This window comes from Labeo rohita, chromosome 11 (assembly GCF_022985175.1).
Source record: "Labeo rohita strain BAU-BD-2019 chromosome 11, IGBB_LRoh.1.0, whole genome shotgun sequence".
Taxonomy (NCBI): Eukaryota; Metazoa; Chordata; class Actinopteri; order Cypriniformes; family Cyprinidae; genus Labeo; species Labeo rohita.
In genome coordinates, this window is record NC_066879.1 from 3,426,671 (window position 1) to 3,450,860 (window position 24,190).

Here is a 24,190-nt window from a genome sequence, read left to right on the forward strand (position 1 = left end):
TCAAAACATCACAGCATGCCAGTGATGGTAAAACAATGCTGAATGTAGCTTTTGCAAAATTCCAGACTCTGATGAGGCTCCCAGGCTTTTCCATGGCATCATTCCGGATGAATTAAACAAGCTTTTTAAAGGGCAACACACAGTGGAGAAGCTGGTCACAGCTGGGTGCTAGTGAAAACCAATTCACCATCTATTCTCACTTATCTTTTGTCTATATGCAACTGCGTATACTTTTCCCACATTAAACATTGCTCTTTTTAAAAAGTTGGCTTTTTGAATCTGTTGATTTCTTATCCAGTCATTGTTTTGTGGTACTGACTATGTTTATGCTCCAATAACACAGAATACAAGACAGCTGTATTTACAGGAAAACCTTACTACTACACATTTCTGAGCTTTTATGACTTTAAAAGCTCACACGGTGTACATACTGACACAAGTAATTGAAACAAGACAACGCTCGTGACTGATGACCTACTGGTATATGAACTTAGGTAAGTAAATCAATTATTCAAAGAAAAAGAAATCAGTTTAATGGAGCCTGCTTCAAATGGACGAGGGGTGCGGGAGGAAGCGATATTGATTTAATCGAAATAGTGCTGTAAAATACGATGGATCCAGCCCAGAGTAACATCCCACTGACAGCGAGCAAGCAAAGCATCAACAGTGATGGAACACCGGATTCATGAGGCATATCGGTTCCTCTGATGATAAAAACAGATATAGCTATTTTTACGTTATTAAGTAACTGACTCTTCACAAAAACCCGCCCTCCTTAGTTACTGTTGCTATGTCCGACAAAAAAAAAAAAACGGCACTCTCACACTACACATCATGTTCTCACAGTGAAAAGTACATCGTGGAACAAAGAGCAAACTGACAACACGCCAACAGATAAGACAGAGCAGGTTACTTCTGGTATGAAACAAGGATTTAGCTTTAAAATGTTGTATTGTGTCCTGACAGATCACTGTATGAACTGAACATCTTGTCTTATTTACCTAAATTATGTTATAAGCATCAGAACGTTTACTATTTATTTATTAAAATACATTGTTTATTTATTTATTACTTATTTCAACTGCGAAAAGACGTCGATACACAGTTTTTCCTGTCTGATCTGTTTGTTGGACAAAATGGATTATGACTGGTCAGATCGCCCGTCAATCAAGCTGTTTGCAAAGGGTCAATTGCGTTACGACGTTGTCCCTGACGGCTGAATTTATCTCACCGTTTCTTATTGTGTTGATTAAATCGTCAAACATTCAGAATGTAACCTTTTATTCATTGTTTAGTTTGTAACATTTCCAACGTTCGACAATTAAAGTAATTTACCTTTCACCGCGTCTGTAAAACAAACAATCTACTACAAAAGCTCTTAAGGTCTGTTCACAGCAAAACTGATGAGAAAGACAGCTAACGTTAGGTGTACGATAAATTTTGGTTAATTAAAATCGCGAACTGCGATTCTGCGAGTCTGTCGCTTTAAATACTATAGTGGATTCTGATTGGCTGTCAACGTTGTTATCGTTTTTCAGCAACGAAAACGTTCTAAAAGTGATTTCAATGACTTATCATTACAGCTGTGGCATTGTCTTTTTTTTTTTTTTTGGCAAAATTAAAAAGAATAAAACTTTGTACTTACAGTTCCTGCTGTGAACGCCTGAGCGTTCACAAGTAGGAAATGGACTGTTCTCGGTTCAAGTTAACTTGAGAACCATTTGGAACGATTCCACCCGATTCGTGAACTAATCATTAAATCCGGTTTCTTGACCAGGGTCAATCAATTCTCCGAAACGATCCGACTCACAAAAACGATCTGCAAACGCGAGTGTGTACGGGATGAGGAAAAACCCTTGTCCGAATTAAGCAGCAGCTGTCTGGGTTTTTCTTTCTCTCCTGGGTGTTATTTTCTACTTTGTCCCTTCATGTGTTAATCCAACAAAACAGCACCAAACAAAGCCTTAATCCGACTAACTGGAACAGGTCAACTAGCAATGATTAAGGATACAAGATAGTGTAAAGTTGTATACATTTCGGTCATCTTGTAAAGGTAAACGCCAGAAAGGACTGCTCTGTTTTAACAGACGCGTTGACACAGCCTAATGAAAACAAGTATCTGCGTTTGATTTATAAAACGAAGTTTACAGATCAACTTTCTCGGAAAACCTCGACCGCATCACGCAGCGGGCGAAGGGAAAAGTCATCACGCAGAATTGAAACCGCACACCCGATTAAAGTAACAGAACGCAACAAACGCTTACCTTTTACCATGCACGAAGCTGGGAGAGTTTGATGTCGTCCGTCGTGAATCGATCACTGTACGCGCTACACATCTCCAGTGCGAAAAGCGATCAGTTGGCGCACTTTCACTTCTCCACAAACAAGCGCTCGCTTCGATTCAATCCGCACGGCTTTGTCAAGCACTACCGACCAGCTTTAGTTCGTACAAAGGTATCTCCAGGAACGACATGCCTTCAGCTCTGATGCTTTTGATAAACCATCTACAATAACGCAAAAGCACGAAGCGTCCCCGCAGATCCAGCGCGATTCTCCGTGATAGTTCCACCGGCAGAAGCAGCATTCGGGGCTTAAAGCCATGAACAGCCTGCGCTTCTCGTCAATAACAGGCTATGAGAGCTCAGTGAACCGTGGCTTGGACTCGACTGGCTTGCTGTTCGCTCTGCCCACTCGAGCTTGTGAATGGTAATGAGCGTCCATGATGTCAGCAAGTCAACCTTTCTACATTAGTTTAATTAGCGACGTGAATAGCTGGTGTTGTTGGAATCATTTACATGCAAATCAGTCACTTTTCCTCCAACTGTAAAGACCCCGGGCAATACACGCATTTCTTGAAGCAAAAAGTAAGGAGAGGAGGGGAAAGAACAACGTTTATATGTAAATGATGTAGAACCATACCTTCAGAGGTTTTGTAATATTTATAAGATGCATTAGCTTTAGTATATTCAATAAAAACAGTCGTTATTATTTTTTTTAGATTTTATTTATTTTTTTGAAGTGTGCTTGGATTAGGGTTGTTGTACCTTCATGCATTACCCAATGACACATTTCACCTATTTCCCCTTAATCGAAATCTCCCAGTGAGTCAAAGACCATCAAAACCAACAGAGAGCATTCACAGACGATGCTTAACAGCATGAGCTACGCCTGGTTGGGTAAATCAATACCCCTATCAGAAGCCTTTCTTACAACACCAGGTCACAACAAAGAGAAAAACCGAAATTCGACAACAGCGGTTAAATTACTTAATAAAACGTCCATAAATCTATTAGAATGCAGCTGGCTTTTTAACTTCCAGGTGGCTGAAGTCGTCGGTGTGGATGTGCATCCGTCTGAAAGAAGGGTAGCTATCTCTTATTGGACTGTGATTCGCATTTCGACCTGAGCCAAACCCCTACACAGACACAGTTGTATCAATTACCCCCGTCCCAGTGCTTTAGGCTTTGGAGTAACACGCACTGACAGCCACTCTGTTCCCACAAGCCTATGCTGCTATAGAAATCCAGCAAACCCACTGCTCTCCAGATCATAAGGCTGATTGGCTGCTTTTGTGATGGCATTTATAGGTGTGTGTTAAATCATGGTATTTTGGCTGTCTGATGTCAAAACAACACAATACAGACTCAACTGCATGGATCCAAATAAGCACATTGCAGTTGACATCATGACAAAACCTTGAATCATGTGCTACTAAAATATTTCACCTTCAAACCAGTGTTACTTTAGTATTATTTATATATTATTATAGCTTTTATAAATATTTAGATTTTTTTTATATATATTTTCAGTTTTCATTTTAAGTTTAGTTTTTTTTTTTGTAATTTTTATTATTTACTAGGGTAAATTTATATTTTATTTCAGTTTTATTTCAATTAACCTGTTAACTGGTTAACATGAAGTTACCTATGGAAACCCATTTCTGCCACCGAATTTAAAAAAAAAAAAAAGTAATTGCATAATTTTCTTTCACAATCCTGATTTTTTTCCTGCAATTGCAATGTTTGCATCTCGCAATTCTGATACTTTCAACTGCGAGTTATAAAGTCTAGCAATTCTTAGAAATAAATTTGCAATTCTGAAAAAATAAGTCAGAATTGCGTGATATAAACTCACAATTGCGACTTATAAAGTCAGAATTGCGAAACAAACTTGGAAATCTAAGAAATAAAGTTGCAATTCTGACTTTATTTCTCAGAATTATTACTATATTTATTACTTTTGAGAGTTTAAGTCTCACAATTCTGACTTAGTAACTCGCAATTGCGTTATAAAGTCAGAACTGCAATATATAAACTCACAATTGTGACTTCTCAGAATTGATATATTAATATAAACTTGCTATTCTGACTTTATAATACGCAATTGCAAGTTAAGTCAAAGTTGTGAGATATGAACTCACAATTCTGAGAACATATCAGTGTTCTTCCCCCTTAAAATTGCACTTTATAACTCACAATTGAGAGTTTATATCTCACAATTCTGAGAAAAAAGTCAGAATTGCGTAAAAAAAGGCAAACTAGCATTTGCAAGAAAAGTCATTGCAAGTTTTTATTTTACAATTCTGACTTTATTTCTTGCAATTGTGTTTATATCATGCAATTCTGACTTTTTTACGCAATCGAGTTGTGAGAGACAAACTAGCATTTGCGAGAAAAATGTTATAATTGTGAGTTTTTATCTTACAATTCTGACATTTTTTTCCACGCAGTTCTGAATTGCGAGATACAAACCTGCATTTGTGAAAAAAAAGTCATAATTGCAAGTTTATATCAGAGAATACTGAGGAAAAAAGTCAGAATTATGAGATAAAAAGTTGCAATAACCTTTTTTTATTTTTTATCCAGCAAAAATAGGCTTCCGTAGTTACCTCACCATATACAGTAAAAAACTGTTTATCATTGTCTGTATAAGATTATATGTAATTTTACTGTAATATACATCTTTTTTTATTTTACCTTTTTTAAATTTAGTTTAATTATTAGTCATTTATTACTTGTTTTAATATTACTACCATGTAGGTAATTTATATTTCAGTTTTAGTTTATGTTTTATTTATTTACAGTTAGTAATTTTAGTGCTTCGATTTGAACTTATTTCAGTTAGCTGCCAAAACAACATTTCTAATTTTCGTTTAGTTTAAATTTTTTTAAACTGTATTTATATTTTATTTCAATGAACAAAAATGTATTAATTTTTAGTTTTAGTTTATGATAATAACCGTTGTTCATACTGACTGGCAGTCAGTGTATAAATTTGGTTTTGTTTGAATAAGAAATGCAATAAAACGGATGTCGTTTGATTTCGCGAAAGCACCACACCCCCTTTCTCAGCAAAAATGCTGATGGCTATCATTCTAAGTCAACACCAGGGCAGCTGTACAGCTCAACAGCTGATTGCTGAGGAATGCTTACATCTCTTTTTCTGGTGTGACCTCAGGATGAGATAACCAAATTCCATCTGGGGAATGGGCTTCAAGGAATCAAGGTACAGCAAACCACCTCCTCCGCTTTTAGTGCAAATGGCTGCATTTCTTTTACTGTAGGCTACTAATATTCTGATGAGAGAGTTGTTTTTAATATAATCCATGCCTTTGGATAGCTGCGCCTGGACGTTCTTGCATGCAAAAAAAGAAAAATGCAGTACAAGTGAAATTATTTTTATGGGCTGCAACAAAAACTTTGCTTGAAATTCAATTTGCTTTGGAGTTTTGTTAACTATTTACAGGCGAAGAAAGGGAAGAAAAGACAGTCTGTGTAATACATTATGCTATCCAGAGCTGCATTGGGACCCTGAGCTCCTGTATGACCTTGTGGATTAGCTGGCTATTTCTGCCCCACTTCTTCCACTTTTAAAGGGCTCTTGACTGTACGGAAGTACTGCTGTGCCACATCCATCAAAGCATCAGATTAAAGGGAGGACAGCAGCTGCAGAGCACGATGGGAAGTTTTCTGAGCCGTCCGCATGCATTTTTCTGACTCAACCCAGAAGTGGAGCGCATTTGCTTTGACAGCACCGAGGAAGTTTTTTACCGCACTGAAGAGTTACAAGTGGCGATACGACATGACACATGGACTATTATATTGTACATTTAATGGCGCACTTGGCTTGTTTTAAGATGGAACAATAAAGTGTCTCTAAAAATACCCGAAGCATTCGGGCTGCACTGATGATTCATCTACTCCAAACATTTCTCTCTCTCTCTCCATCTCTCGATCTCGCACATAGCAATCATACGCACGAATATAAACCTGTGCTTTCAGTCAGAACAATGTGAGGGGGCTGGGTCAGTGACTCTCAAAGGGTCTTACATCACATTCCGGGGCCTATTTCACTGAACTTCCATTCATTCACTACTAGAAGATCCACTCAGAGATGGTTGTAGGTGTTACATCCCACAGCACAGTCATGTTATTTCTCACAAAATACACAGGAGATGCTCTTGCCAGTGGTCTTTTTTATAAAGTTAAAAACTATATGCACTTAAATTGGCATGATGTTGCCAGCAAGCTACTGAAATGCTGCTTTGTAAAAACTGAAACTGCTTTGTTAAAATGCTACTGAAACTGTTAATGGTTAACTATGTTACCTTACCATTTATGGTGAAAAGCTGTAAATGGTTTAACATTGCATTTTATGTAACTTTACTGTAAAATAATGTCCATTTTATGTTTTTTTTGCATGTTAAAACTATGAATTACCATGTAATTTGGAGTGAAAAACAATGAAAGGAAAATTCAGACTTGTTTCTTGCAATTGTGAGTTAACATCTCACAATCCTGCCTTGTTTTCTGAGAACTGTGAGATTTAAGCTCGCAATTGCGGGTTATAAACTCAGAATTGCCAGACATAAACTTACAATTCTGACTTTTTTTCTCACAATTGAAAGTTTATCTCTTTTTCTCGCAATTCTGCCTTTTTTTCTTGGATTTGTAAGACATTAACTCACAATTGTGAGTCATAAAGTTCAATTCCTATGGGAAAAAAGACTGATGTTCTCAGAATTGTGAGTTTATGTCTCACAAACCCGAAAAAAAAAAAATACAAACTCGCAGTTCTGACTTTATTCTCTCAGAACTGCATAATATAACTTGCAATTGTAAGTAATAAAGTAAGAATTGCAGGATATAAACTCAGAATTCTGACTTTTTTTCGCAATTGCAAGTTAATATCTCGCAATTGAGACTTTTTTCTTGCAATTCTGACTTTTTTTTCTCGTATTTGTGAGATATGCACTCGCAATTGTGAGTTATAAAGTCCATTTCTGATGCGAAAAAAAGACTAACAATTTTTAGAAAAAAAAGCCAGAATTGTGAGTTTATATCTAATATTTAATAAAAAGTTTATATTTCAGAGTTTATATTGCAATTCTAAGGGTTTTTTTTTCACAAATATATTCTCACAATTGCAAGTTTAGATCACGCATTACTGACTTTTTTCTTTTTTCCTACTGACTTTATACCTCGCAACTGCAAACTTATATCATGCAATTCTGAATAAAAGTTTATATCTCGCAGTTCTTACGTTGTAACTCGCAAATCAAAAAACAAGAATTGCAGGTTTATATCATGCAATTCAGAGAAAGAAAGTCAGAATTGCAAGATAAAAAGCTACAACTACATTTTTCAGTTTTTATTCAGTGGCACAAACGGGCTTCCATACCCGAGGATGAGTAAATTAATAGCAAATTTTCATTTTTCTTTTTTTTTTTGAGTGAACTATCTCTTTAAATGTTTATTGCATTATCATCACATTATTTGTAAATTTACTGTAAAATACTGTCACATTTATGGTGTTTTGCATGTTAAAATTACGAATTATGTACGTTGAAAACTAGTAAAAAGACATTACCCTGCATGACACATGACTTATATGATTATGTTTTATATAAATCATTTTGTTATCAGTAATGTACATTAGGGTGTTTTTTGCCCATTTTCTGTTAATGTTTATTGCATTATTTTAGTGTCTTTAAGGTATTTTGTCTTTACACAAGTATTGGCCATGTTTTATAGAAAGGCCACTCACAATAAAATGATTTATCATGTGGCTTTCTATTTTGAAACCTGTATTATTTTGGTAGTTATCGATACATTTGAATTCAATCATTTAATGAAACATATGGTTGTAAATAGCACAATACGGCACCAATACACCATTTTGATGCTTAGGATTAACATGCTTTTTTTTACAGTATGGATCAGATTGTTTTTGTAGTTCTGGCATGTTCATATATAATGCAAATATATCATGTATTCTCACAAAACAGAACAAAAAGGAAAGATTTTGATATTTATACCCTTTAATGCTTCAAAATCACTAAGGACAGTGTTTTAGCTTCCCCTCAGCGATTTGCAATGGTTTTAAAGCAGCAAGTTAAACTTTAAAGTTAAATAAATGGGTGCTCAAGTATGCCCTGTTTAAATATTTAGTTTGGGAAGACTGCAGCAGCCAGGGAATAGTCATTTACACAGAGCTGAAACTGAGATAGGCCTGACATGTCCGGAAGAGAAGGAGACAGATGAAGAGGAACGGTAAGATAAATGTGCACGATACGTTTGTTTGGATATATTTTGGCAGAAAACAGTAACTACAGTTGAGTCACACTTATGCTCCACTTCATGATTGATAACCTTGTGTCATTATAATGTATATTATACCTTAAACCTTCCTAACACCTTTTTTGGCTCTGTTTTTAAATGATTTACTTAGTAAGACCATAAGTTTACCTCACATTTTAGCAAAGTAGCTTGGGTGAAATTAGATTACAGTCCTTATTGATTCTTTACAATTGCCCCAAAAATGTTTGGACCAATATTCTAAAGCACACTTGTGAATATCATTGCATTAAAAGAACAACAGTGTACCGTTTTCATCACCCATCTGGTAAATGTATTATTAGAGACATATGACCTCTCAGCCTAAATGCTTTACATACACTTTCTTCTTTCAGACAAACCATGTCAAGACTCGCTTTCAACAATTCATCTTTAAAAGAGATATATTTCCTCTGGACTAGCCTTGCATCTTTGAGATTTCCAGAGGCCAGCGGTGGAAAAACAAGAACACTAGTATCCATTAGAGTTTGATTTCACCCAGAAATGGGCAACAATCTATTAGGAGGAGGAGGGAGGCTCAGGCTGCTATGGAAACAACAGAAGATAAAATAAAAGGACAAAAGGACATTCCAGGAATGACATAACAAAGAGGAGGAGACTTATTACAGAACGCTTTATCCAAAGTATTCATTATGGCTGTTAATCTATTAAAAGCTTAAATAGCATATGGCGAAGGGAGAAACGGAATTAATTTGTGTTACTGCTACAAGGCAGAAATCCACAAGATAGAAGAACAAGCATGAGACATGGCGGAAAATGAACTAATTCAATTATAGATGTGAAAAGATTAGAGAATACACAAAATAGCGTATTGAACGGTGTCTCGCTCGATGACATGCATAGCAGGTGATAGGTACAAATCGAAATCTGAAAAGTGCATTAAAGTTCAATCTGATAATAAACTATGCCAAATATAAAAGCCAGAGGCTCTTGGATGAGAATGGAAGAGGTTCTTTGGAGGGCCGCTGTGCCTATGCACTACTGTTCTAAAGTTTAGAGTCAGTATAGGATTTAAAAAAAGAAAAAAGAATACTTTCAAAAGTGACAGTTAAGACATTAAAATGTTACAAAAAAATTATTTTTCAAATTAATGAACATTTTGAAAATTGCACCGACCCCAAACTTTAGAATTTATACTATTTAGGAAGTAAAAGTTAAAATATAAATACACGAGAACAGGGCTAGGTGATAAATTTACACAGAAACAGAGTAAGAAAGAAAGATGGACTTTATTTTCCCATATTAGCTCCATACTTCAACAGTCCTCATCTCTCTAAATCTTGCCCTGTGGTCTGTGCTTATTTACATTTCCCTCATATGAGCTCAAGAAGAACGTTACACCCTACATGGCATTAATGGCCCAGGCAGGCATCAAGCCGAAAGGGGAGCACACACTTACCATTTTGGTGTGTTTATTTGAACTGCAAATGATGGGGGATGGAGTGTTTGTGTGTGGGACACTGGATATGGAGAAGGTTTGGTGTTAAACTGCAGTTCTTGGTCTATTTCACACATATCTATGCTCACAGTGTGCTTGTTTCTCGCAGACTCCCTCTGCTTCATATACAGACGCTCCTCTGTACGGGACGTCCCGGAGATGGATCAGAGCACAGGGATAGAGGGGAGTTATACACACCCCCCAAACCTCTTAGCCTTGGAATTAAGCCCTCCTTTGTCTTTACTAATTTTCCTTACTTACTAAAAAGAAACTGAGGCACTGTGGGAATTGTCAGCCAGATCTGATCCACATATGGAAAACAGCCCTTCTGCCACACCATGGCATTGACTGGAGCAGTTCCAAATCTCCACAGTCTACTTAAGCAAGCTGGCAGTGATTAAATACGGAGATTATTCTAGGATGGCGATGTGAGATCCAGAGCAGATATGCTCACATAATATGAAAGGCACTAAATACTAACTCATTGCCTCAAACTAACTAATATATAAAATATATAATATACAGTCGAAGTCAAAAGTTTACATAGACCTTGCAGAATCTGCAAAATGTTAATTACTGTACCAAAATAAGAGGGATCATACATAAGATATTTCACATAAAAGACATTTACATACAGTCTACAAGATAATAGTTGAATTTATAAAAATGTTCAAAAAGTTTACATACGCTTGATTCTTAATACTGTGTTGTTACCTGAATGATCCACAGCTGTGTTTTTTTGTTTAGTGATAGTTGAGTCAGCATTTGTATGTATTTGAACCCTTTCCAACAATGACTATATGATTTTGAGATCCATCTTAATCACACTGAGGACAACGAAGGGACTCATATGCAACTATTACAGAAGGTTCAAGCGCTCACTGAACTCCAGAAGGAAAAACCATGCATTAAATGGACTTTGATGATTATCATGATTATCAACTGAAGGTTAAAAATGAAGTTTCAGTGCAGCTTCAAAGGGCTCTACGCGATCCCAACCAAGGAATAAGGGTCTTATCTAGTGAAACGATCTGTCATTTTCTTAAAAAAATAAAAATAAAAATATTCAAAAAACTTTCTGCTATTTTAGATTTTCAAAAAAGATCATTCTGTATGATTTATAAGCTTCTTTCCTCATGGGGAGCAAAAAAAAATGTCCCCACAAAGACAAGGATTTTGGATATTGCCATCTTTGTCCCCGTTTTGTCCCCATAACTTGGGGTATACCTGAACCACACACTCACACACACACACTCACACTCTGACGTGGCACACCTGCCTTTTCGGAGCTATTTTCTGTCCCTGTTAATTGCTGGGTGAAAGTCGTTGAAATAACTCTCAGTTCCCTCCATGGACGCCTGAGAGAAGGTAGGCTGTAATTCTACAGTGCCAAATCAGAGCAGTTTCTTAAACCCCCCAGCATGTGGGTGTAGAAAGGACATAAATAGCACGCTTCCACTAAACACACAAAAAACACCCGAACCTTTAAAATGCTGAAATCTAATAGGTGCATTTAATGGAACATTGTAATAAACGCCGCTATGCTTAAAGGATCATTAATACGTTAAGTGTTTATGAGACGGAGCTGAAGATTTCAGTTTAAAAATCACAAACCAGACGAACAACTCCAGATATGATAATGAAAAATTCAATCCAGTTTGTCTGCATCCCAACGGCTCTTGGCTTGATGTTAATTACTGATTAAAATGTTAAAACCGTTTAGCTCGTGGCTGGAATATGTAATCGCTCTACTTTATCATTCACGGCTGGTGCCGAGAGACCAATCCGCCAAACGCTGCATCTGTCACCCCTTCCGGCGATTCGTCACTGTGCGGGCGTAACAAGTCAGAGGATATGACATAATTATCCCATTTTGTTCGTCTGCGTCGCACGCTAGCTATCATACCCTGAATACAAACCCGTAAAACAATCAAACAAAACGACGTGCGTCAAAAACACAAGGCTAGAGAAAGGCCAGAGTGTCTGTTTTCAACATGAATTACCATCTTGAGGCCAGAGGTCAGGAGCGTAGCGGCTAGCATGTGAGCGTTCGGTGTTGACACATGCCTGATAATTAGCACTTTTGGCATTAAAGGTCTTGTCATATAGATACACATTGCTAATATAGTATAACAGCACAGAACAGCAGTAGAAGACACCGTATCCTGCTAAAAAGAACAGCTTTTGTCCTAACTTTCGCTGTCTGCAATACAACTGTTTGCAGTGTTTTGACCTCCTCTGTAGAGAGGCTAACAGACCCACAGCTGTTCTTGATCACATTATTGATCTGTTTATACTATCATTTAGTGTTTAATCTAGGCCTAAAGAGGTTTTCCTATCAGCTTCCCACAGAGGTCTTGTTTTATTTTATTTTTTGCTTAGTATGAAGCAAATGATGTAGCAAAATCAGGCCATGTGTGTATCTAAACATGATCTAGCAGACCTTTTAAGCACGCATATCATATGTAGCGCAGAGGCGATGAAATTAAATAAATATGTAAGGCTCACAGATTTGAAATGACGCTAGTAAGCAGTTTTTCCTTCCTCACAGGATTGTGCGTGTGGGAGTGCGAACAATGTATGAACTCAACCATCTGGTCTATTTTACAGCCTGTGTGTGCAAATCCTTCCTATTTCTAAAGTCGCATCTCAAGTTTTCATTTGCCCACTTTTATTCTTCCCTCAAGAGAGTCGTCTTTTTGTTGGAAAGTAGACAAACATGTTATCTACGAGATGTTGTTGAGATAAGAACAAAAGGAGTTCAGGACAAGACGGGTCACACTCACACGAGGCTCCACCACAGAGCTCTGTTTTAGAGGACGGTTGAGGAATTCGACACACCAAAGTTGGTGACCTTCGTAAACTTTAGAGATCCTGTGTCGGCCACAAACACACACACACTTACGCAAATAAAAACAGCTCTAACTCGAAAACAAAAACCCTTCACACACAAACCAGAAGTTAATAGATGCTTTTCATAGGGGAAATTACTTAAAAATGCTGTTCCACAACTGAAATAATTTACTTTTGTCTCCATCAAAAGAATACTTAAAAAAGTCCCAGAAATATTCTTTAATGCATTTTTATACATAAAAATCTTACATATGCTACCAGTGAACTGTACACACTACCAGTCAGAAGTTTTTGAACAGTTTTTTTTTTTATTTTTTTTTTTTTTTTTTCAAACCAAGCCTGGATTTATTTGAAAAACAGTAAAATTGAAATATTTTTACTACTTAATAACTGCTTTCTATTTAAATGTATTTTAAAATGTAATTTATCACTGTGATTTCAAAGATGAATTTTTAGCATCAGTACTGTAGTCACATGATCCTTCAGAAATCATTCTAACATTTGCTGATTTGCATCCCTTTTGATTAATTTAAAGCATCCTTGCTAAACAAAAGTATACATTTTTATCATTCCTTTTCCAAAAAAAAAAAAAAAAAAAAAAAAATCCAAGCTTTTGAATGGTATAGTGTATAATGTTACAAAAGATTTTTATTTCAGATGAAGGCTGATCTTTGGATCTTTCTATTCATTAAGGAATCCTGAAAAAAACACTCAACTGTTTTAAATATTGCTAATAAAAATAATAATAATAATAACCAATAATAATAACAATAATAATTCTTTCTTGAGCAGCAAATCGGCATATTAGAATGATTTCTGAAGGATCATGTGACACTGAAGACTGGAGTAATGATGTTGAAAATGTAGCTTTGATCACAGGAATAAATTATATTTTAGAATATATTTAAATAGAAAACAGTAGTTTTAAATAGTAAAATATTTCAAAAGTTTTGCTGTACAAATAAATGCAGGCTTGATTAGCAGAAGAGACTTCTTTAAAAAACATGAAAAATCTTACTGTTTAGAAACGTTTGACTGGTAATGTATGTTGAATTATTTAAGATGAAATATAACATTTCAACACACTTATAAGGCCACCCAGAGTATGTGATATGTGAGTATGCGTGGTTTCATTTGTTCCTACATTTTTCTCATAAACTCAGAATAAACTGTACTATGATTTGACGTTTTGTTCGTGAAAATGCTTATGTATGCTTATGTTTTCCTACATGCACACTTAGTGAATATGCACTGTTTTTGCAAATTCATTTAGTGACACAAGTGGCACAGAAACGACACACGTCAGCTTTGAAACAAAATTTCACACTCTTCCAGAACAGCGGAAACAAAATTCGGCATATGAGTCAGGCACAAAAACGACAAAATGGAAATCTGTTGTATCAAAGCCTGACACCTGCTTAATGGAGGAAACAATCACCATGATTCATTTCTATGTCCTTTATATTTTCTAAGCGAGTTTTGCTGTCTCTAATTGCCTTGAGTTGACATTAATACTGAAGATATGACTCATTGTGGGTCTCACCCTCTCTCTGCTCATCTGCTACCAGCTTTCTCAACTACGCTTTTCAGGCCACTGCAAGACCTTCTACAAGGTCTTAGATTTGTTTAAATGGGCAATTCATTGCATGACTAAGTCGGCTGCTTCTTCGTCATCCAATAAATTACAGAGATGAAAAATGACAGCAGCCCATTAATGACAGACACTGTCATGACGAGCAAGCCTTCAATCTTATTTTCTGTAAGTACAGCACAGGGTTGGTTATATTGGTATTTAAAGGGACAATTCACTCCGTCACCATTTTTCGCCCTCATGCAATTTCAATCCTGTATGACTTTGGTGAATGGAAATGACATACTTCACCGCTTGCTCTTTTCCATGCAGTTATGATGAATGAGAACTCAGATGACATGAAATCACCATAGAAGTGTATTAAAAGTGGTTAATACTCATGTACTTTATTGCAAGTCTGATAATCTTCATCTTCAGAGTTAAAGGAATTGTATGTCTGATCTAAAACGCAACTGCCCTCATGTTGTGAACGTAAGGCCAAAACGAAAAGAAAAAGATGTGTTTTCAAACTAAAATGTATTGGTGTGGGCAAGGCATAAAGGAGAAGTTCACTTCAAGGATAAAAATGTCCTGATAATTTACTCACCCCCATGTCATCCAAGATGTTCATGTCTTTCTTTCTTGAGTCGCAAAGAAATCAAGTTTTTTGAAGAAAACATTCTAGGATTTTTCTCCATTTGAAGGTCCAAATTGCAGTTTCAGTGCAGCTTCGAAGGGCTCTACACGATCCCAGCCAAGGAATAATGGTACTGTCTAGTGAAACAATCTGTAGTTTTCTTAAAACAATAGAAATTTATTATACTGTATATATACTGTAAAACAAAAGTTGTTTCAACTTAGAGTAAGTGTTTGTGCTGCATTAAAATTTTACGTTTAGTCAACATGAAATGTTAAGTTGTACTACATGAAAGCGTGGATATTTGAGTTGAGTAAACTTAAAATTTGAAAGCAGCATGAACACTTACTTTTTTTTTTTAAGCTGAAAAACTTTAAGTAGTTTTTTTACAGTGACCACAAATGCTCATCTTGCACCAGCCCAACCTGACGCATTACAAAGTGAACATGCAAATACAGTCAAACACCCTTTACAAAAAAAAGGCAAAACATCGATGTCAGACGATTTTGAAGCTGGAAGAAATAATGAGAAGGAGCTTTCTTCGCCTACCCTACCTTTTTGAACCAGATCACACAGACAAAGAACTAACAGCACGCGACCTTTCCAGTGTGATTATGTAATGAGTGCAGTCACACATGCGCATCGCAGAGCTAGTGCAAGATGAGTATTTGTGGTTAAAAAGTATATAAGTTTTAATTTTATTTTAGAAAATGACCAATCGTTTTGCTAGATAAGACTGATAGATTGAGGCTGCAATTTGGACCTTCAACCCATAGGTCCCCATTGAAGTCCACTATTTGGAAAGAAATCCTTGAATGTTTGCTCAAAAACCTTCATTTCTTTGCAACTGAAGACAGAAAGACATGAGCATCTTGGATTACATGCAGGTGAGTAAATTATCAGGAAATTTTTATTCTGGAAGTGAACTAAGCCTTTAAGATTCTTTCATGAATTGTACATGAACTCTCATGACGCACGAAAAAAGTCTCAGTGACAGTATTTTCATTTTTGGACGAGCCATTCCTTTAATACTGTGGGTAATATGTGAAACAACCAATTCATCAGAGTTCAGTCAGAACACATGACAGATTTGGGTTAGCTGCTACACAGAGTTGTTTGTGTATGTATATCTCAATAAGACTGAACAAATGAAGAAATGATTAGGCCTGAAAACTCTTCGTGGCCATGGCAGATTCTCTTTCATTACTAGAGAAACAACCCCTCCTTAAGCCCCAGGGAGTTGTGTGAGTGTGTGTGTGGAGTTGACAATGGGCTTCAAGAGGAACCTAATTGTTTGCAAATGGTTTAGTCAAGCAATGATGAAAAAACGCTATGGGGCTAAATGTGTTCATGTGAGTAAATGTTCAACATATAACATGCTGACTAGAAACCAAACAAAGAGAATGAGACGCATCAACCATCCAGCTCATTTACTGAAGCATGACCGTTCAATGGGAGGGATCTATCACACTTCTCCTCTTGCTGGCGTCTGGGAGGATGTTGTGCCAACCATTTATTTAGCCTTAGATTTAGGGCTTTGTGGGAATGTGTGTGTCTGGGGGGGAAGGGACATTAGTGAGGGAGGGTTAGGGTGTTAATGGTTAAATGTCTCGCTCGCCTTGTTCTGATGTTACTGGATCAAGATATCTTCCATAAAACACAGCATGTGGTTGAAATTAGACCCCAAACACAAGGAGAAATTGGTTGGGTACATAAAATCTTGAAATGTTTAAAGGGATAGTTCACTCAGAAATGAAAATCCTGTCATTAATTACTCAACCTCATGTCGTTCCAAACCCATAAGACCTTCGTTCATCTGCAGAACACAAATAGAGCTTATGATCCTGTGTAAACAGCAGCGCAACTGACATGTTCAAGACCCAGAAAGGTAGTAATGACATTGTTAAAATAGTCCATGTGACATCAGTGGTTCAACCATAATGAATACTTTTTTGTTATAGTGTGAAAAAGTTCGAGGTCATCGTCCATCTTCAAAGAGAAACCGGTTTTATTTGCCAGCATTGCTGTTTATTGGACCGAGGCATTGGACAGAAGATGGATAGGTTTCTAGCAGTGTTATGTGTCAGTGTTTAAAATGAGGAATGGATGAAAAGAGCAGAGAGAGGGAGGAGAAAGAGAAAAGATGAAGTTTGCTTTCTCATGCTTGCACTGACAGAGTCAACACGAGTCTTGCTTTTGCTTTCTTGGAGAAAGTCACAAAGTCACATTTTTCTATAGAGCTAAGCGTCAAAAAAAACAATAACTACCGTGAGCCTTAGAAACAGCATAAACCAACCGTTAAATTGTAGTTTTCACGAGAAATGCATACACAATCCACATCACGATTAAAGGGGTCATCGGATGCCCATTTTCCGCAAGCTGATATGATTCTTTAGGATCTTAATAAGAAGCCTATAAAGGGGTCCTATTATGCTCTTACAAAGTCTTGATTTTGTTTTGGGGGTGTACTAGAACATGCTCTCATGCTTGGTGGTTCGAAAAAACACATTATTTTTAACATAATTTACATTATTACAATACATTTCTCCCAGTCTGGCACATAAGGCACGATTAGTTCCGGGTTTAATGAAGGCCCGCCTTCCGAAACACAAAATGTGTTGTGATTGATTAGCTGTACCACTGCGTTGCGAATGGCGAACAGCTTAGATGGTGTTTCAGTACTGCCACGCCCCTTGTCGAAGAAGCAAGTTCCACGTACAACTGATTCTTACGTTTTAAAAATGTATTTTATTTTTTTTTTTTCACAAAAACGCATTGATTCACTACAGGAGGCCTTTATTAAAAGCTTATAAAGCTTGGGAGTGCCAGGATAAATTTTAATATAACTCTGATTCCATTCCTCTGAAAGAAGAAAGTCATATAATCCTAGGATGCATGGAGGGTGAGTAAATAATACGCTACAGTAGTGTTGGGTCCTATCGTCAGCCTGCGAGATCGCTAATACACAATATTATCGTGCTAATGTAATTAATTATTTACATACTTAGTTTCATTGCCTGAAACCAGCTCCAGCATAAGGCTAAAAGCAGCCTAACATTATCAAAGAACATCATCACTGATTAGCCTAGCCTATTCTAGTGCAAGTTTATGCATTTTAAAAAACACTCGCGTTATAAGTTAAGCTATTGACACTGTATGATGAATAAATCTCTTACCACACACTGCACACGTCTGCGGTGCGTTACGGCTCCGACGCGGCAACCGGAGTAGATTACGGCTTCGGCGTGTGTTTCGACCCTCTGTACTGCACACGTCTGCGAGCGTTAAAGCTCTGAAGTGGCCACTCTAGTCAATGCTTGTGTTTATACCCGCTGCGCTGTGGCTCACTGAAGTGGTTCTCCGTGCTGCATTGCTAAAGTTCAGCTAATCCCCCACCTCGTCCCTACCCTCCCTCCAACAATTTGAATTTCCGTAGGCGGGATTTATTTAAATGATATTCTAACGGACCGCGTTATGACATCATTGCATGTGGAAAACAAACGTTGTAGTCCAAAGGAGCCGTTGGTTGTAGTTCTTGAAAAGGGATTTTTTAAAAACGAAATATCTCCTTTTGGAGTGGACTTTGAGATTTGTAACTTTGTAGATCTTTTTTATGCCCAAAGATACACACCACACACTGACTAAAGTTAAAAAAGTGAAAAAGCATAATATCACCCCTATAGCATACTTGAGTTAAAATTCCTTTTTACCTTCTCAAAATCAGCAATTTTATAGCGAGCTGTTCTGTTGGGACAGCTCTGCTCACCTCGCCCCTCTCTACTGTGGGCTGACAAGCCATAATGTTTACTTTAGCTGCATTTAGCCATGAAACTTGCTAACTTGCTCTTTTTTAAGCAAGGCGATTTGCAAAGATGCATAAAAAACCCTTATACTCACTTCTGCTGTAGGTGAAGCTGGATCACGAATGATTCTATTGAACATAGATGCATTTATGTAGATCGCCGGGTGCATTTCCTTTAAAAACGAAAGTAGCGTTAATCCTCTGCATGTTCAGCACCTCAAATGTCGGGAGTAAATGATGACTGCTATGTTCATTACCACATCATAACAGAACACCTCAATCGCCCAATCAGTCGCACTGTTCTCTGCTTAATCAGTTCACTCAGGGCGGGTCTAAGGTAAGACGGTCATGTCAATCAGCTATTGAGGGAGTGGCCTTGGTCTGTGTGACATCACACCGACAAGACGCTGAGAATGGCCTGATTTGAAAAAGGGGATAAAAATTTTACAAATACCACTAAGTGGATTTTTATTACTATATGGTGGTTGTGTACACACACTGCCAACACATATTTATGTTCAAACAACATCTAAAAATGAGTTTTGCGTCCGATGACCCATTTAAGGGTTAAATCATAAAACATCATTAAAAAACATAAATAGGAACAGTGCAATAGATATAACCTCATAAATAATAGCTAATAACTAAACCATTTTTTATATGCGTTAAAGGCATTCAGAGCAGATCTTGTGGCTAGTAGGGAGGTGTAAAACCCGAGGGAAGCTAAAGAGGTGGTCTGTTTAATTTTAAAATGCAACGGTTGAAAACCAGAACGAATGCCAGCAACACTCGACTCGGAGGGAAGTATAACTCTGACTTGCCCTCTGGAGTTACACGCACACTCAGTATGAACAAACACAGTACACAGTCCATACCTCAGCCATTTTTAAGCAATAAAACTCACGGTCTCTGCTCATTTACAGATCCTGTCCACCTAATTACATCTACACAGTCAGTCAGTCCCAGTGAAAGCCTACAGAAGTGTGTTACATTAATAACAATCACTAGCAGTCTTATCACACTCACCGCAGCTTTCACCAGCTTAATGAGCGAAGGACTGCTTAGCAAGACCTGCAAAACAATACCACCGGGCCAGAGGAGGCCACGAACACACACATTCCCTCACGGAGCGATTGAAAACTGCACCCTCAGCATTATTCCAATAACTAATGGCCTTTTAATATTCCTGACGTGTGGTTTGCACTCGAGGGCTAGATGTTGCTGTGTGTGTCAAGAGCAGAAACAGACTAGATGCTGATTTTTCAAAACAAAATAAAATAATAAAGTAAAATAAAATAAATGGATGGTATCCTAATAATGGCACTGTTCCTTCCTGTATTTGGGAAATCAATTACAAGCAACTGTGCATTTTTACTTATTTGGAAAAGACTCCCAAATGATCTTGCGTCCCTGAGGTAAACAAGAGAGGAAACGGACAGAGCCAGAGAAAGAGAACAAGAAAAAACGCGGGGGAGGCAAATGCTTGATTTTTCTGACAGATTGTCAGGCTGGGGGAGTGAATGAAAGTGCGCCAGGCTTGGACCTGTATCTGCATATTACTGTGTGTAAGGACGCCAGCAAAAGCCTGATCGAAGATCAGAAGAAACGGTGCATGATGGCCCAGTGATGCCTTTGCTGGCAGAGCTTTGTTAGCATGAAGGCCAACACTGTGAATTTAATCTTTACTGGATGTTGCAGGACCACAGTCTTCAAGCCCACACACACTCACACTACAGTATGAATCTTTAACTTGAAACCTGATCAGGACTTAAGCTTGGCTGAACATTGGCTAAATTAATGGTTATGAATGAGGTGAAAAGAAACATTAGAGTTTAGTATGTTTGGGATTTGGAGACCCTAATGTTCTCTAATCTGATTTAGACTACTAATACATTCATTAAGCAGATTCTTAGCGAAATGTGAGTATATACACATGGTTTGAGGTTACCTCAAGTGATCTGAGATGCTCTTTACAGGCAGCAACTTCATAAACGCTCTATCATACACACCACAAACGGAGTTTAGTCAGGGAAGGCGCCATATCCAGTTGGTACAAATTAAAAAGAGGCTGTCAGAGATAGATATAAAATGGCTAGGCATGGGCAAACAACATCGTTCTCCATTCAAAAGTAGTATATTATAACAAACTCTTCAGAAGGCTTCTGAAAGCTTGAAAAAAAAACAGTTTTAAACACTGATAATAATAATGAAATGTTTCTTGAGCAACAAATCACATAACACTAAAGACTGGAGTAATGGCTGCCAAACATCCAGCTTTGTCGTCACAGGATTTAATTACATTTTAAAATATATTAAAATAGAAAACATTTATTTTACATTGTAATAATTTTTCACAATATTCATGTTTTACTATTCTATTTTTTTACTATATATATATATATATATATATATATATATTAGGGATGTAATGGTATACTCTTAAAAATAAAGGTGCTTTAAAAGGTTCTTCACAACGATGCCATAGAAGAATCATTTCTGGTTCCACAAAGAATCAAAGGTTTTTTTAAGAACCATCTCTTTCTTACCTTTTTATAATCACAAGAACCTTCTTTCTCCACAAACCTTTTGTGAAACAGAAAGGTTCTTCAGATGTTAAATGTTCTTAATGGAACCATTTAGATAAAACATTTTTAAGAATGTACACAGACATTGGTTTCAGGGTCACAGTTCCATATGAGTTTGTCACAACAAAGAATGCATTTTTTTCCCATTTATTTTGAACAGACAGTAGTGCCACATACTAACATAAGGATTTGTTTATGATTTTTATTAGACTGTATAATTTCATGATTTAAAGCAGAAACGGAATGGTCTGACTTTAAATTTGTGTGATTTCACTTTCTCAGAATTGCATGATATAAACTCGCATTTGCGAGTTAAGTCAGAACTGAGAGATATAAACTCACAATTCTGAGAAAACATCAGTCTTTTTTCCCCCTCAGAACTGGACTGTAAAACGCAGTTGCAAGTTTATATCACGCAATTGCGAAAAAAAGTCAGAATTGTGAGTTAAAAACTCGCAATTACTTTTTTATTTTACTCAGTGGCGGGAATAGGCTTCTATAGAAAACAGCAGATGGAATAAATTTAGATGCTAATTTATTTTCTGACAGTAGGTGGCGCTTACGCTGTGTGCACATCAAAAGCAAATTTAATTATTTGTGAGTAGCATTACATGCAAAGTCAATACAAAGACACAAATAGATGCAAATTTGCGGTGAGAGATGCGAATGGCACAAATTGGGTGATGCCTTTGCCATGAATGTGCAATATTCCCATCAGAACTGGACTTTATAGCTCACAATTGCGAGTTTATATTTTAAAAAATACAGAATTGTGAGGTGAAAAGTTGCAATTACCTTTTTAATTTTTATTCAGTGTTGGAAACTGGCTTCCATGAAAAGCAGCAGACGGACTGAATGAAAATGCAAATTTATTCTCTGACAGTAGGTGGTGCTTATGGTGTATGCACACCAAAAGCGAATTAAATTATTTGCGCAAGTAAATTACATACAAAGACAATTCAAAGACATGAATACATGCAAATTTGCGGCAAGCAACGCAAATGGCGTGAAGTGACGAGTTTGCCGCAAATACTGAATATTCCTCTTTTTTTCCCCTCAGAACTGGACTTTATATTTCACAATTGCAAGTTTATACAGAATTAGACATAAAAAGTACCAATTACCTTTTTTTACTTTTATTCAGTGGCGGAAACAGGCTTCCATAAAAAACAGCAGATAGACTGAATGAAAATGCAAATTTGCACAAATGACACGACATCCCACGAGTAATCTAGAGCGAGTAACACGATGCAAATATTCGCTTCGCATTTAGTTTGAACACACCATTACGGAACAGCAGCGATATACAGTTTCCTTGATTTCCGGTGTAAACAAAGCAGCTGCACTTATAAATACTACTTTAATATGCATTATATAGAGGTAAGAGGAAAAGAAAATGCCACCAAAACATTGCTAAAGACGGTCAGTTCATCTTAGAGATACATTCATATAAACCCCCACAAATTTGTCTTCCTATATTTCAAACATGATCTGCCTGGTACAGTATTTTCTCCTTTTTACAGACATCCACACAAATTACATTTTGGGAAATGATTGCAGTGCAGCATTTCTACAACCTGAAACTTTCCCACACTGTTGATTTAAAACAAGCAGAGGGCTATTCATGCATCTGAACGTGTGGTTCTAACTATCTATATCACTTTCAATAAATGAATAATTGTAAACAATAAATCTGTGAAGCGCACATACAGTATGATGCTTAAAAATGTTACCTGGCTTTCTTAATTTGCATATAATCATATACAGATCTTTGTATCTGTCTCTCTCTTAGTTTCTTGTTCTCCTTTTCCCCTTATTTTCTTTCAAGTGTGTTTTTCATTTTCCTTCCAAGGAATCTCCGAGGGCGTTAGCATTACTTGGAAGCACGCTGCTCTGTGCACGCTGCTCTGTGCATGCGTACGCACACGCGCAAACCTATAATTTTTCTCATTCCCTTGGACAAGAGCCTCCAATTGTGACAGGACTATGAAGACATCACGCACAGCAAATTGGTGGAAAAAGTCCCCTTATGTCACTCAGCACACAGAGGGAGAGCTGTTGTGGAGATCTCGCCTGTTGTCTGGCAAAACACGCAGAGGTATCTCAAGCATGCCCAGCCGTTGTATCCTCTTTCACACACACACATACACACTACAGGACATTTGGAAATTTCCAGAAGTACACAAACAGCAATGCTGGCTTTATTACAAAGCCAGAACACACTTCAGTTGGGAATCTTTTCTCTCCTTTTCTTTGTTCTCAGCGTCCACTGCCAAAGTTTCGAGAGTCTAGCAGTGGTACGTGGCTCGTGATGCCGTCACAGCCTGACAAACACATAACCACGCATGATCCGTTTCATCTGACATTCGTTCGTGTTATCATATCAAGAACACGCTCTAAAGTTCACACTTGTCACACTTAAGCGTGACTTATTGAAAGTCATCCCTGGGGGTCCGTTTGCCATTTTGCGCCGCAAAGCTCTGAAAACGAGTGTGTATAGATGAGGTCCGCTGATCGCGCATGGCGTGATGTGATGGAGTGGGGTGTTTGCTGCCAAGGCTGCGGTTTTGGACAGCCAGTGAGAGAGACAGAGGGTGAGATGAAGGAAAAAAGAAGAGGGGGAGGGTGGGATACTTCATTATAGACTCATTCATCATCATAGGTACCGT

At 37.2% G+C, this 24,190-nt stretch overlaps 1 protein-coding gene across 3 annotated transcripts in view; it reads right to left on the bottom strand.

The window, feature by feature from the left end:
• prickle2b (prickle homolog 2b) overlaps positions 1-24,190 on the bottom strand; it is a 102,571-nt gene that overhangs the window by 21,874 nt on the left and 56,507 nt on the right. The window contains exon 1 of one of the 3 annotated variants that reach the window (XM_051122834.1): positions 2,265-2,823. The exons of the other annotated variants lie outside the window; for them this stretch is intronic. The gene's annotated coding sequence lies outside the window, so the exon portion shown is untranslated. Of the gene's footprint in view, positions 1-2,264; positions 2,824-24,190 lie in introns of those variants that run through there. 3 annotated transcript variants of the gene reach the window in all.